This window comes from Rhinolophus hipposideros (assembly GCF_964194185.1).
Source record: "Rhinolophus hipposideros genome assembly, chromosome: 15".
Lineage (NCBI taxonomy): Eukaryota > Metazoa > Chordata > Mammalia > Chiroptera > Rhinolophidae > Rhinolophus > Rhinolophus hipposideros.
Genome location: NC_138061.1, coordinates 66748998 through 66764653, shown reverse-complemented (window position 1 = coordinate 66764653; position 15656 = coordinate 66748998).

The window sequence follows — 15656 nt, the reverse complement described above, 5'->3', positions numbered from 1 at the left end:
CCAAAGGGGCATCAGCTGATATAAAACCACACATACATTTACAAGGGACTAGAGTTATGCTGAGGACATTTAGCACCCTAAACAAGGGCAGTGCAGATCTTTCCTTCAGACATTTGGTCTGGTGACCGAGTTCCTTGAGGCTGGGCATGAGGATGGGAATTTAAAAAATGTATATTTATTTAGAAAAATTTTAAACCTAGAAAAATTGCAAAAACAGTACAGAGAGTTCTCATACACCCAGCTCTCACCAATATTGACATCTTAAAGAACCATAGCATGATTATCAAAACTAAGAGATTAACAATGGTATGAAATTATTAAGTAAGTGACAGACTTTATCTGTATCTCACTAGTTTTCCCACTGATGTCCTATTTCTGTTCCAGAATCCTACCCAGGATCCCATATACAAGTATAGTCGTTATGTTTCCTTAGTCTGCTTCAGTCTGCAATTGTTTCTCAGTTTTTCCTTTTTCTTTCATGTCCATGACACTTCTGAAATATACTGACCAATCATTTGGGAGAATGTCTCTCAACTGGGGTTTGTCTCAAGTTTTCTCATGATTAGATTGAGATCATGCATTTCTCGCAAGAGTACCACAGACATGAAGTGCCCTTCTCTGAGCATCATATTGGGGGACATGTCAGTATAGCTTAGTACCACCTTTCTGTTTTAACAATCATGGCACTAATAAACACAGGTCTCTTTGTAAATTTGGGGAGTTGAGCAAAGAGGAAAAAGATACATTCCCTTCTTTGAAACTGGAGACATCTGAGTACCTCAGAGGTGCAAACAGCTCTCAAGATTTACACTGTCATTCACTAAACCTCTAATTCACAAGGAGTATGAGATTTACCTAATTAACCTGCATGTAAATCGGAAATGAACTCCAACAAAGGTGAAAGCCAGAGAGGGCAGAATGGGTTGGAGTTTCTTCAAAGGCCCATTCCCAGAGAATTGTCATTAATTTGACCTGTCTAGTGATTTCCCACTCACAAGTCTTGTTTTTATTTGCCTCGACTTGGTACTTTCTCAGTACAAACAAGAGGCATTTGTCAAAAACAATCAGTGGTGATGAATTAGCATCATAGCTGCCTGAGATGGTGATAGCAAATTGACCAAAACCCCTTGCCCCCCAAACCCAAAAGAAAACACTGCACAAGTACCGTGTTTCCCTGACAATAAGACCTAGCCAGACAATCAGTTCTAATGCATCTTTTGGAGAAAAAATTAATATGACTAGGTATTATATTATATTAATGTTATGTTATGTTATATTAAAGACCAGGTATTATATTATAGTAAAATAAGACCGGGTCTTATGTTAATCTTTGCTCCAAAAGATGCATTGGAGCTGATTGTCCAGCTAGGTCTTATTTTCGGGGAAACACAGTAGATGTCCATGGGAGGTTTTGAAAAGCTGTGATAGATTCCTGGGAATCTAAAGGACCACATGCATGTGTACATGGGCTTATGCACAAACCTGGGGCTGAGCATATGTTCAGGAAGAATCTAAGAAAACTCTAAGCTCTCAAACTGTCTTGAAGTCCTTTGCCAAGTTTTTAATTGGGCTAATTTTCTTTGCTTACTTATTTTTAAGAACTTACTATGTATTTTAGCCATTTGCTTGTGATATGTATAGCAATTACTTTTTTCTCAATTTGATTTTCACTTTTGATCTTTTTTCCTTTTGGACATTATTGGTGAATTGATTGCTAGGTGATTTTAATTATATGTAGAGAAATGTAGCCTTTCTTTTTATCTTGTGATTTTTCTTCCCACTATAAATTTATCAAAACTGCATTCACAATTTCACTTTTTTCTTTAAACTATTTGGCGCTCCTAAATTTATTATTAGTATTATTTTGAAGGTCACATTATCACTTTTATTACTAATTAAAGCCCAGTTAGAAGATGTAGCTTTAGGCCTATTATCCAAGGGAGGTTCAATTCTGAAGCCCAGAATTTCACAGATTTTCCCATCTGTTCCAGGCAGAACTGCACTTGAATGGGCTTCCCTAAACTGAATGAACGTCAGAATCACCAGAAAGACTTGTTAACTCGGATGTTGGTTCTGAGCCCCAGAATTTCTGATTTAGTAGGTGTGAGGTGAAGACCTAGAATTTGCATTTCTAACAATTTCCCAAGTGATACAGATACAGTTGGTTTGGAAATCACACTTTAAGAACCACTGGCTGTAGGGACAAAAGAGATAATCACGCTTCCCCCTGGCTAGCTGATGACCTTGACTGGCAGGGCCTGCTGGTCCAATAAGATAAAATGTCAGGCAAGTGCCGTCCATCCTGAAGGTGTTGTTTGTGTATACGCTTATATAAGCACCTTGGCTGTGTGCCGCCTTTGTTTCTGTATAGTATAAAGGGGTCCGGCCATTTTAGGGGACCAGGCGAGCGGACACAGTGGGGACCATAGGCTATGTTGTACAGGGCTGTTGAGACATGGGGCTGTAGGGCCTGTGCCCAAAGGTGGCTTCTGTAAGCTGCTGTGGGCTGCTGAGAAACAGGCTGTGAGTTATGAGGCTGCTGCTGGATGTAGGTTGTAACCTAAATATGTCCAGCTGTGTAAAGCAGTGAGAACTCCTGGCTGTATCCCAGGAAGCCTGTAAATAAAGTATGTTGACTTTGCCTCTGGCTCCATGTATCTTCTTCCAGCTCCCCAAGGCACAGACACCTTACCCTTGGGACACCGTCCACTCAGACATTGACGTGACACTGGCTTATGTCACAGAGGAACACAGATGAAATGCGTGTTCTCTGTGGGGAGCCTTCTCCCAAGATAGGAAAGGACAGAGCTGAGCTGAATACTTTTAGTTCTTTTCCTCAAGTTTTTGTCCTGCAGATGTTGCCAGTAAAGATGGAGAGAGATCCAGGGTTATGCTAACTGATGTCTCTTCATAGAGGGTGGAAACACTGGGAGTGGGGAAGAAAAGTTCCTTACGAACACTGATCTTCAGCCTTTCTAAACTTATGTTTCCACATCAGCAGTTCTGTATTGCAGCTGCACATTATAACCAGCTGAGGAACTCCACTAATATCTTGTCCAGCCCCACCTCTAGAGGTTCTAGTTCATGGTTTAGAGAAAGGACATAGCTAGTGACTTTTAAAAAGCCCCCTAGAGGGCAACGTGCATGCCAAAGCTGAGAACCATAGCTCTGTAACCTTGCAATGCCTGGCATCACCTGGTAGCTTGCAGGCAATGCAGAATCCTGTCACATGCAAACCTACCGAGTCAGCATGTGCACTCTGACCCACATACCACACTGCTGGGAGCTAGATGCTACAAAAACTTTGACATCCGGGGATGTCAACCCCACTTGAAGGGCTTGCTATGGGACTGATGGTAGGGTGTTGGCAGGCACCTCTCTCGTAAGAACGTGGGTGGCTTACATTCCCAGCACTCAGGGTTTCTTATGCATGTGCTCTCCTCTCCTCCCCCACCTTTTCCTTTATTGTGGTACAATATAGAGAACATAAAATTTTACCAGTTGAAACCATTTTAAAGTATACAATTCAGTGTCACTAAGCAAATTCACCATCACTACCATCCATTATCAGAACTTTCTAAATATTATTTTGTTTTAAGGAATGAGGTCAGAATCCACTTATTTATTTAACATTACTAGCCACGTTTCCTAATATCATTTACTGAGCAGTTCATATCTCTTCTACAGTTTTAAGTGGAATTTTTGTCATATATTAAATTCATATATGTATTTGGATTTATTTCTGGACTCCCAAACTTTTAACTACTCTAACTTTAGAATAAATTATATTAGTTGAAATGTATGAAATCAGCAGTATTTAAGCATTTTTTGATATAAAAGTGACGATTTTATATGGTTTAACCTAATATCTGATAGGGTATTACATTAATCTTTGTTTACTCCATCACTATTTAAAAATATATTTCTGGTTATTCTCACAATTTTTCCCTGATAAATTTAATCTCTTTGTCAGATTCCCTGTTATGGATTTAATCATATTCTCTCCAAAGTTTATATGTTGAAACCCTAACACTTAATGTGAGTGTATTTGGAGATAGGTTTTTAAGGAGGTAAAGTTAAATGAGGTCATAAAAATGGAGCCCTGATCCAATAGGACCATTGTCCTTATAAGAAGATATATATATATATATATATAAATATATATATGTATATATATATATATAGATAGATAGATAGATAGATAGATGATAGATAGATAGATAGATAGATAGACAGCTAGCTAGAAAGATAATAGAGAGCAGAAGTGCATGTACGCAGAAGAAAGTTCAAGTGAGGACATAGTGAGAAGGTGGTCATCTATAAACCAAGGAGAGAGGTCTCACCAGAAACCAACGCTGTCAGCACCTTGATATTGGACTTCCAGCCTCCCAGAACTGTAAGAAATAAATTTTGGTTGTTTAAGCCACCCAGTCATGATGGAGGATGATTTACAGAACACTTTAAAACACACTTTCTCTCAATGGTAACTCACATCCCACTGACTGTACCAAACAAGTTGAAACTTGTCACACACTGTTACTAGGGTTTAATGCACCTCTTCCCGTATTGAAGAGCCCTGCCTTTCTGTTGGATGGCACTTGGCAGCAGCCATTTACTGTGTTTTGTGATCACAGCGGGAAAGGCTCCATGTCACATATCACTTCTGGTATAGCAATTTCTGTCAAATAAAAACATTACGGTGTGTCCTTATCCTCTTTAGTCACTGAATCTGGCACCATGCGACTTCTGGCTCTTCCCCAACATCAAAATGACAATCAAAGGTAAAGGTTTTGAATCGATTCAGGACATGGAGGCAGCCAGGACAGCACAACTAAAGATACTCACAAAAGGGGACTTCCAGAACTGCTTCAGAAAGTGGCAAGAATGATGGAATAAGTGTGTTCAAAGTGAGGGGGAGTATTTTGAGGAGAATTAATGGCAATATGTATTTTACTGTAATAAATTTTTTTATTTAAACACTCACCATGTTTTGTGATCACTCTTCATATATGTACCACATCTTTATTCAATATTCTATTGAAGAACACAGATTGTTTCCATGTCGTGGCTATTGTGAATAATGCTGCAAAGAACACAGAGATAACATTAGCATTATGATTAAGTGTTTTCATTTTTTCTAGGTAGATAGCCAGAAGAGGGATTCCTGGGTCATACGGTAGCTCTATTTTTAATATATTATGAACATCCATATTGTTTTCCATAGTGACTGCACCAATTTATCTTTCCACCAGCAGTGTGGGAGGGTTCCCTTGTTTCCACAGCCTCTCCAACACTTGTTATTTCTTATTTTGTTGATGATAGCCATTCTAACAGGTGTGAGGTGGTATCTCATTGTGGTTTTGATTTGCATTTCCCTTATAACTAGTAATATTGAGCATCTTTTTATATGTCTGTTGGCTATCTCTATGTCTGTCTTGGAAAGGTGTCTATTCAGGTACTCTGCCCATTTTTTAATTGGATTGTTATTTTTGTTGTTGTTTTTGATGGTATCCCGAGGTCTCTTAAAATACCCTCATTTTTTTGGATTCTGTTTTCTTTTTGCTGTTTGGATTGGGTGTTTTCTGCTACCTTGTCTTCCAAATCCCTGATTTGATTCTGTACTTCATCTAGTTTGCTGCTGGTGCCTTCATTTTAATTATTATATTCTTTACTTCTGACTGGTTCTTCTTTATAGTTTCTGTGTCCTTCTTTATGCTTGTTATCTCTTTGTTGAAGTTTTCACTAAGTTCCTTGAGCATTTTTATAACCATATTTTTGAACTCTGTATCATTTAGATGCTCATATATTGTAGGTTTATTTCTGGGCTTTCAGTTCTGTTCCCTTGATGTGTGTCTGTTTTTCTGCCAATAACATACTGTTTTGATTATTGTCACTTTGTAGTATAGTTTAAAGTTAGGGAGTGTGATACATCTGGCTTTATTCTTTTTCCCCTGTGAGATTGCTTTGGCTATTCAGGGTCTTTGATGGTTCCATACAAATTTGATGGTGTTTTGTTCTATTTCTGTGAAAAATGCCATTGGGATTTTGATGGGAATTGCATGAAATCTGTATATTGCTTTAGGTAATATGGTCATTTTAACAATTTGTCCAATCCATAAACATGAAATATCTTTCCATTTCTTTGTGTCTTCTTCAATTTCTTTTAACAATGTATTGTAGTTTTCAGTGTACAGGTCCTTTACTTCTTTTGTTAAGTTTATTCCTAAATATTTTATTCTTTTGGTTGCAATTGCAAATAGCATTGTTTTCTTTATTTCTCTCTCTGATATTTCATTGTTAGTATATAGGAACACAACAGGTTTTTGCATGTTAATTTTGCATCCTGCAACTTTATTGTATTTGTTAATTGTTTCTAATAGTCTTCTGGTGGAGTCTTTAGAGTTTTCTATATATAGAATCACATCATCTGCAAATAGTGACAGTTTTACTTCTTTATCCCCAATTTGGATGCCTTGTATTTATTTATTTTTCTTGCCTGATTGCTCTGGCTAGGACTTTCAGTACTATGTTGAATAACAGTGGCAAGAATGGGCATCTTTGTCTTATTCCTCATCTTAGAGGAAAAGCTTTCAGTTTTTCACCATTGAGTATGACATTGGCTAAGGGTTTATCAGAGATGGCCTTTATCATATTGAGGTAATTTCCTTCTATACTCATTTTATTGAGTGTTTTAATAATAAATGAATGTTGTAACTTGTCAATAGATTCTTTTTCTGCACCTATTGATATAATCACATAATTTTTATATTTTATTTTATTAATGTGATGTAGCACATTGGTTGATTTGTGTATATATTGTTGATTAAATTTAATAGTATTTTGTTGAGGATTTATGCATCTATGTTTATCAGCTATATTGACCTGTAATTTTCTTTTGTGTGTGTATGTTGTCCTTGCCTGATTTTGGTATCAGGTTAATATTAGCCTTGTAAAATAAGTTAGGAAGCATTTCCTCTTTTTCACTTTTTTGGGAAGAGTTTGAGAAGGATAGATATTAAATCTTCTTTGAATGATTGAATTCACCAGTGAAACTATGTGGTTCTGGACTTTTGTTTTTTTGGGAGGTTTTTGATTACTGTTTCAATTTCCTTATTAGTGATTGGTTTATTTAGGTTTTCCAATTTTTCATTGTTCTAAGAAGGTCATAAACTTTTAAGAGTTTGTCTATTTATCAAATTTGGTTTATGTAAAAAAAGTTACATACATACAACAATCAATTTTCTTTTGATTGTATTTTATCTTTGTTCACCTTTGCAAGTTCAGTTCTTTTCCTCCTCCCCTTTTATGTTTGTTGTCTCAAATTATCCCTTTTAATTCTATATATTTGTTTCCAAATTTCAGAAGTTATAGTCCTTTTAAAAACGCCTTTTCCTCTTTAACCCTCATGTTATAATTGTTTAATACCCTATTCTAAAGTAGAGTTCCAATTTCCTACTTCTGTCTGTCATTTTACTCAATGTTTTGTATACTTTTGTCTTTTCATTTCAGGTAGAAGTGCTCCTTTTAATATTTCCTATAATGTAGATCTGTGGTGGTAAATTCCCTCAGCTTTTCTGTGTTTGGGAAAGCCTTTATTTTCCTTCATATCTGAAGGATGACTTTGCTGGATATATTATTCTTAGCTGGTGGTTTATTTCTTTCAATATTTTGAATATTTCATTCCTGGATTGTAGGGTTTCTGCTGAAAAATCTGGTAATAATCTAATGGGGTTTCTTTTGTAGGTTGTAATGTTTTCCCCCCTGGCTTCTGTGAGAATTCTTTATTTGTCATTTAAAAAAAATTATTTCATAATTTTTTAAAAATTATGCATTAATAAGGGTGGGGGGTGGGTGATGAGGGTAAAGGGGATCAAATATATGGTGATGGAAGCAGAACTGACTCTGGGTGGTGAACACACAATGGGATTTATAGACGATGTAATACAGAATTGTACACCTGAAATCTATGTAAATTTACTAACAATTGTCACCCCAATAAATTTAATAAAAAAATTAATTTTATTTTCTTGATGGAGCAATAGTAATTGCTGTCATCTTTAACCTATATAAATTTCAAGCAAAATATTCTACATGCTCTCAATTCTTTATTTTTGTAATATTTTTATTAAAATATAGCTAACATACAATATCACATTAGCTTTAGGGGTACACCATAGTTTTTCAACATTTATGTACCTAAAGAAGTGATCACCATGATAAGTGCAGCAACCTTCTGACACGGTATTATGTTATCATAATATTATCGACTATATTCCCTGTGCTGTATATTATATTTCATGACTTATTTGTTTTATACCTGGAAATTTTGACCTTTTAGTCCCCTTAATTTCTCCCCCTTTTTGAATTACAATTGACATTCAATATTATTTTACATTAATTTCAGGTGTACAGCATAATGATTAGACATTTATATAATTTAAGAAATGATCCCCCTGATTAGTCTAGTATCCACCTGGCACTATACATTGTTATTGCCATATCATTGACTATATTCCCTATGGTTTACTTTACATCCCCATGACTATTTTGTAACTACCAATTCATACTTCTTAATGCCTTCACCTTTTACACCCTGCTCCCAACACCCTCCCGTCTATCACTTTAAGAAATCTAGTACCCATCTGACACCATACATAGTTATTACAATATTATTGACTATATTCCTTATGCTATACCCTACATCCCCATAACCACTTTAAAAAAAATCATTTTCTGTTTTTTTATTAGTTTCAGATGCACAAAATAATGTAATAGCTAGACATTTATCATTTATGTCCCTCACACTGTGTTAACCCCCGTTCCTCATCCACCAACCCTCTGACATCGCACACAGCCATTACATTTCCACTGTCTCTATTCCTAATACTGTACTCAGCTTGAACACACACATACACACACACACACACACACACACACACACACATTATTGTAATTGACATTCATTATTGTTCAGCTTCTGCTTCTGGTGTACAATGCAGTATTCAGGCATCTACATCATCCCTGAGGTGGTCTCCCTAACGAGACAAGTGTCCATCGGATACCCTACAGAATCTTTACAACATTATTGATTACTTTCCCCAAATTAACTTTCGTATCCCCGTGGCAATCTTGTTACTGTGCTTTCTAATCCCTTTACCTTCCCCCTTATCTCCACCCATCTAGCAACCCTCAGTTTTTCCTCTATGTCTCTGAAACTGTTTCTGATTAGTTCATTCATTATTCTTTTCTTTAGATTCTGCATATAAGTGAGATCATATGGTATTTGTTTTTCTCTGTCTGACTTATTTCACTTAACATAATGTTCTCTAGTTCCATCCATGTTGTTGCAAATGGTAAGATTTCTTTCTTCTTTATGGCTCTGTAATACTCCATTGTATAAATGTACCACAGTTTCTTAATCCAGTCATCTACCAATGGGCATTTCGGCTGTTTCCATGTCTTGGCTATTGTGTATAGTGCTGCAATAAACATAAGGGTGCATACATTTTTTTGAATTAGAGTTTTGGATTTCTCCGGATAGATACCTAGGAGTGGAATTGCTGGATCATAAGGTAGTTCCATTTTCAGATTTTTGAGATACCTCTATACTGCCCATAACTACTTTGTAACAACCAATTTGTACTTCTTAATCCCTTCCCCCTTTTCACCCACCCCCTCAACCCACCTCCCATCTGGCAACCATCAAAATGTTCTCTGCATCTATAATTTCTGTTTCTGTTATTTTGTTTGTTTGTTTTGTTCTTTAGATTCTACATGTAAGCGAAATGACATTGTATGTGTCTTTCTCTGTCCTACACTCTACTCAGCACAGTACCTTCCAGGTCCATCCATGCTGCCACAGATGGCAAGGACCCATTCTCTTCCAGGGTTGAGCAATATTCCATTGTATATATGTACGACCTCCTCTTTATCCATTCTTCAGTTGACAGACACCCAGGCTGCCTCCACATCTTGGTCATTATAAACAATGCAGCAATAAAAATATAGATGTATATATCCCCTTGAAATAGCGTTTTGTGTTTCTTCAGATAAATACCAAGAAGTAGGATTACTGGGATGTTCTTTGTCTCTTGTTATAGCCTTTGTTTTAAAGTCTATTTTGTTTCATATAAGTATTGCTACCCCAGCTTTCTTTTTTCCATTTCCATTTTCATGAAATAACTTCTTCCATCCGTTTACCTTCTGCAGCATGTATCTTTCAATCTGAAGTGAGTCTCTTGTAGGCAGTATTTTGTTTTCTTATCCAGTCAGCCCTCCTTTATCTTTTGATTGGAACATTTAATCCATTTACATTGAAAGTAATTGTTGATAGATATGTAGCTATTGCCATTTTACTATTCATTGTTTTGTTCTGTTTTTTTTTTTTTTTTTTTTTTTTTTTTCTGTCTTAAAGTAGTCCCTCTAAAATTCCTTGTTTGGTGGTGATGAACTCCTTAAGCTTTTGCTTGTCTGGAAAGTTCTTTATCTGTCCTTCGATTTTAAATGATAGCTTTGCCAGGTAGAGTACCCTTGGTTGTAGGCCCTTGTTTTTTATCATGTAGAATATTTTGTGCCAATCCCTTCTGGCATGCAAAGTTTCTGTCGAGAAATTAGCTGACAACCTTTTGGGAGCTTCCTTATAAGTTACTAGTTGCCTTTCACTTGTTGCTTTTAGGATTCTCTTTTTGTCTTTAATCCTTGCCATTTTAATTATAATGTGTCTTGGTGTGGGCCTGTTTGGGTTCATCTTGTTTGGGACTCTTTGTGCTTCCTGGACTTGTATGTCCATTTCCTTCACCGGGTTAGGGAAGTTTTACGACATTATTTCTTCAAATAGGTTTTCAATTCCTTGCTTTTTCTCTTCTCCTCTCACATGCCTATATGTGGATGTTGTTACACTTGATGGTGTCCCGAGGTCTCTTAAAATACCCTCATTTTTTTGGATTCTGTTTTCTTTTTGCTGTTTGGATTGGGTGTTTTCTGCTACCTTGTCTTCCAAATCCCTGATTTGATTCTGTACTTCATCTAGTCAGCTGCTGATGCCTTCATTTTAGTTATTGTATTCTTTACTCTGACTGGTTCTTCTTTATAGTTTCTGTGTCCTTCTTTATGCTTGTTATCTCTTTGTTGAAGTTTTCACTAAGTTTCTTGAGCATTTTTGTAACCATTTTTTTTGAACTCTGTATTTGTTATGCTTCTTGCCTCCACTTTATTTAGTTCTCTTTCTGGAGTTTTCTCCTGTTCTTTAATTTGTGATGTATTTCTTTGTTTTCTCATTTTGGCTGCCTCTCTGTGTTTGTTTCTATATATTAGATAGATCTGCTATGTCTCCCAATCTTGGCTGGGTGGGCTTATGTGGTCGGTTCCCTCTGGTGGCCTGTCTCAATCTCCCTGGTCTCCTGATCTGAGTGCTCCAGGAGTTTCCCCAGTGTTGGTTGTGTGTGCCCTTCTGTAATAGTTGGGCATTGATTGTAGTGGTACATCAGTGGGTAGGATTGGCCCTCAGGCTGATTGGCCATGAGGTTTGGCCACCTCCAGAGATTATTGACTGCTGGGCAGATGGCTTGCCACATAGAATGGGATTCATTCCAGTGGGCTCTGGTGCCTGTTGAGTCTGCCTTGGGGTGTACCACTTGTGGGGCTAATTGGGTGGTGCTCTGCTGTGGTCTGAAGCCAACCTCCAAGTACATTTACTTGGGGTCTCCTGAGAGGGGTGCTGGTTCAGACCCAGGTCAGTCACTGCCTGTGACCAGTTGGGGACTACCTGGTAGCAGCTACAAAGTGATACATGGTTTGTTGCAGCCTGTGCTGAACCTGGAGGCATGTGGGAGAAGCCACACTGTGAACCAAGGATGGCTGCCACCAATACTGGGTCTGCAGTAGCTTTGAACAATCCAGGACACATTGAGGCCTGCTGGTCCAGTAAGATTCAGCCATTGATAAAGCATTGTGTTGTATAGAGTTGGGTGTGGCATTCTCAGTGAGTCATCAGGGTGGAACAAGCAGAGCTCACCAGACCAATTCAGATTCAGATTTGGCCATGTCGGGGAGAGCTCAATACAGGAAAGATGGTGGCTGCCTGCTGGCCACATGGGAGGAGGACCCTACACAGGGGAAATGGTGACTATCTTTCATCCCTCACCCCACAGCCACACACCTCAATCTGTCACCCGTATGTCTCTCTCTCACCCCCTAGTCTCTCTCCCTCCACCAGAGCCCAGAGGTTGTTAAGGAGCCTGTGAAAGATGAGACTGTGAGGGAGTCTGTGTGGGCTGTTAAGAGAACATCTGGGTTTCCCACAGACTTCCATCCCACCTGGATGGTTAGAATCCCCACTCTTTATCACAGGCAGATGTTGCGGGGGCTCCTCATCCTGGTACCAGTATTCCATTCTGGGGAGCCTGGTGTAGGCCTGGGGTCCCTTGCTTCTCTGTGGGGAACCTCTGTCACCGAGACATCCCTCGCAATTTTCATCAGACAAACTGAGGTTTGGGATCGGCCTATTTTGGGTGTCTGCCCCTCCTACTAGTCTTGATGTGGCTTCTTCTTTATATTGTTAGTTATAAAACTTTTGTTCAGCTAGACTTCAGATGATTCTACAGGTTGATTGTTCTGTAATTTAGCTGTAATTTTGATGTGCTCACAGGATGAAGCAAGCACACCATTTATCTACTCTGTTATCTTGGATCTCTTCTACTTTTGATAGTTTTAATATATTGTGTCTTGGAGAAGGTATTTTTGCATCAAGATAATTAGGTGTTCTGTCTTCAATTTTAGGGCCCAGCTCTATCCATAGGTATGGGAAGTCCTTCTTGATTATTTGTTTGAATTGGCTCTCTGTTCCCTTTTTCCTGTCTTCTCCTTCTGGAATACCCATTATCCTTACGTTGCTCTTTTAATAAGAGTCAGATAGTTCTTTCATTTATCTAACTCTAAGTTCTCTCTCTTCTTCTACTTGAGTCATTTCTAGATTTGTATCTTTGAGCTCTCTAAATCTCATTTCCATTTGGTCTGCTCTATTTCCAATGCTTTCTAATGCATTCTTCATCTCATTTGTTGAGTTATTCAACTCCAGAATTTATGTTTGATTGTTTTTTACTGTTTCAGTCTCTGTGCTAAGGTATTCCTTTTGGTTTATTCTTGAGCTTATTAAACTGCCTTTCTGAATTTTCCTGTAGCTTACTGAGTTTATTCATACATGCAGTCTTGATTCTCTGTAAGTTAAATTACAGTTTTCCATGTCTTTGAGTTTGGTTTCTGGAGATTTTTTTATTTTCTTTGGTTATTGATGGCAATTGATAGATTGTTTCTCTGCCTGGGCATTTGAGGTAGTGAACTCTCTCTCTCTTTTTTTTTTGAAGTATTTTTTTCCTTTTAATTCAGCAAATTGATAGTAGAGGTTTTTCTTTTGATTTCCAGTAGATGGTGCTATATTGCAAGTTTTTGTTTTCTCTTACCTGTACTACTGGCACCTCTGGGATCTCAGTCAGGGTGTTGTCATCTTGTTAGTAGAAAATATCCCATATTCCCTGAGGTGATGGGTGTCCCCTCCATGTCTGAGTCTCCTCGGTCTCAGGGCACCACACCCATGATGGGATGTGGTGGGCAATGGGACTCTGGGTCTGCGAGTTCCCAGCACTGTCTCCTTGTAACTAGAGGCTGCCTGTTGTGCTGTGCTATCCAAAGAATCCCCACTGCCTCTACCAGTTTTTCTGTCATTGGAGGGCTAGGGGTAGGTGGGTTCATGAGTATGCAACTTTGCCTTCTCCCTAGTAATGGTGGCTGCTACTCTGCAGCTGCCATGCTTCAGTGCTGTGTCTCTGCCTCTGTCACCATCTTTAGCAATGGTGCTGGCTGGTTGCAGTGTGATTGCTGCAGCCCAATTCCTTCACTGCTACCATATCAGCTGGGTCTGCAGGGGGCACCAGACTGTGCCTGCAGCCCCCATCTCTGTCCCTTCCCACCTTTACATCTCCCCTGCTCATTCTGACATGCCCACCTTCAGGTGTTTTGATGCATGGGTCTCAGACACGTTTGTGTGTTGAGAAGGGATCTTTTGTTGAATTATAGTTGTCCAACTTGAGGTGAGAACTTTAAGGGGAGAAAGTTACTTTAGGGGGAGAAACAAAAGGGTCATCTCACTCTGCTGTGATGCTGATGTCACTTTGAGGTTGCAATTTGAGTCCTCTTTGTACTCCCCCACTTGGATGAACTCATATTTCCCTTCAAATCTCCTCCAAATGTAGTTACAGCATATTATTTCTGGATCAACATTCAGTTTCTATATTATTTTGACTTTGTAAACATTATTCACAATGGAGCCATTTCATAAATTAAGATGAATTTTTCCTTCTTTCACTTTTTTCTTCTGTAGTTAATAACTGCCTTATTTTTTGTTTACTTAGTTTCTCTCTGTATTTATTACTAGTGCAACTCCACCCTCTTCCTCAGATGTATACATCTCCTCTCAATATGCTCACAGAAATTAGTATGTTACCTATTGAGTTTTCTCAAGGAAGTTGCTCCTGGAGTCTCCCAACCTGCTCCACTCTGGAGAGGCTGCATTCTCAGCCTTCTGACACCACACCCTGGGGTTTTCCCTCACCTTCCTCTTGCTTTGAGTCTCCCATATTTTGGATTCTCCTTTTCCTATCTTTTGGTTTACCACCCCACTTGCTAAAATCCACCCTCTAGAAACTTCTTGAAGAAGGTTGTGTGGGAGAAACACTAGAAATGTTTGGAGGCCCAGCAGCATGGTTGCAGTTGAAGAGGAAGAGTGAAGAGTGGGGAAAAGAGCCATTTAAAAAATAATAATATATGATAAAAAATATCAGGAGTGTGGGCTCTTCATCCCCACATTCCAGCAATGTGGAGTTGGACGCATTCCTTGACCTGTCTGTGTATCTCTTTTCTTATCTGTAAAATGGGAGTTGTAGTATTAAGTACCTCATAGTTCTTGGCACATAAAAAATGCTAAATAAATATTGGTTATTATTTTCAATCTTGCCTGTGTGCAGATAAATAAGAATAGGGCAGAAACAAGCACAGTAATAAACTGGCTTCATTGCAGGGGTAACATGGTTGGTCCATTTTGATCGTGTCCCTTTGGGGCTGGTCAGATTGTCTGGAGAGGCCTCAATCACCTTCTGCATAGGAGCAGAAAGCCCAGCTACCAGAAAGAGGCAAGAAGGAGAAGAAGCCGGGTAGAGAAACATTCTCAGCATTATTCAGTATACAAACTTTCATTTAACCTTCTTGCTTTCAGTATGTTACCCTCACCTTTAACCCCATATTCTGTTTCCTGGTGCAGACATCTTTGTTATCCTCTCTAGAGCCTAAACTTCTTGATCACTGCTGGGTAGGGGAGGAGCAGCTGCAGAATTTTAGTAGGAGATAAAATCTGATTGGGGAAGGGGGGTTAATTTCCTGTTAAAGAGACATTCAATGAATTCTGTTCTTAGCCCAACAAAACCCCACTCCACCATCTTCTCTGGTGCTTATTTCCCAAGTTTTATAGAAATGTGATGGTGTAAATTAGGTGGCACAGTTCCTGTCTCACTGCTGGCTTAAAAGTCATTTTTCTGGTGGCCAAGACATGGAAACAAACAAAGTATTCTTTGATAGATGGTTGGATAAAGAAGATGTGGTATATATAC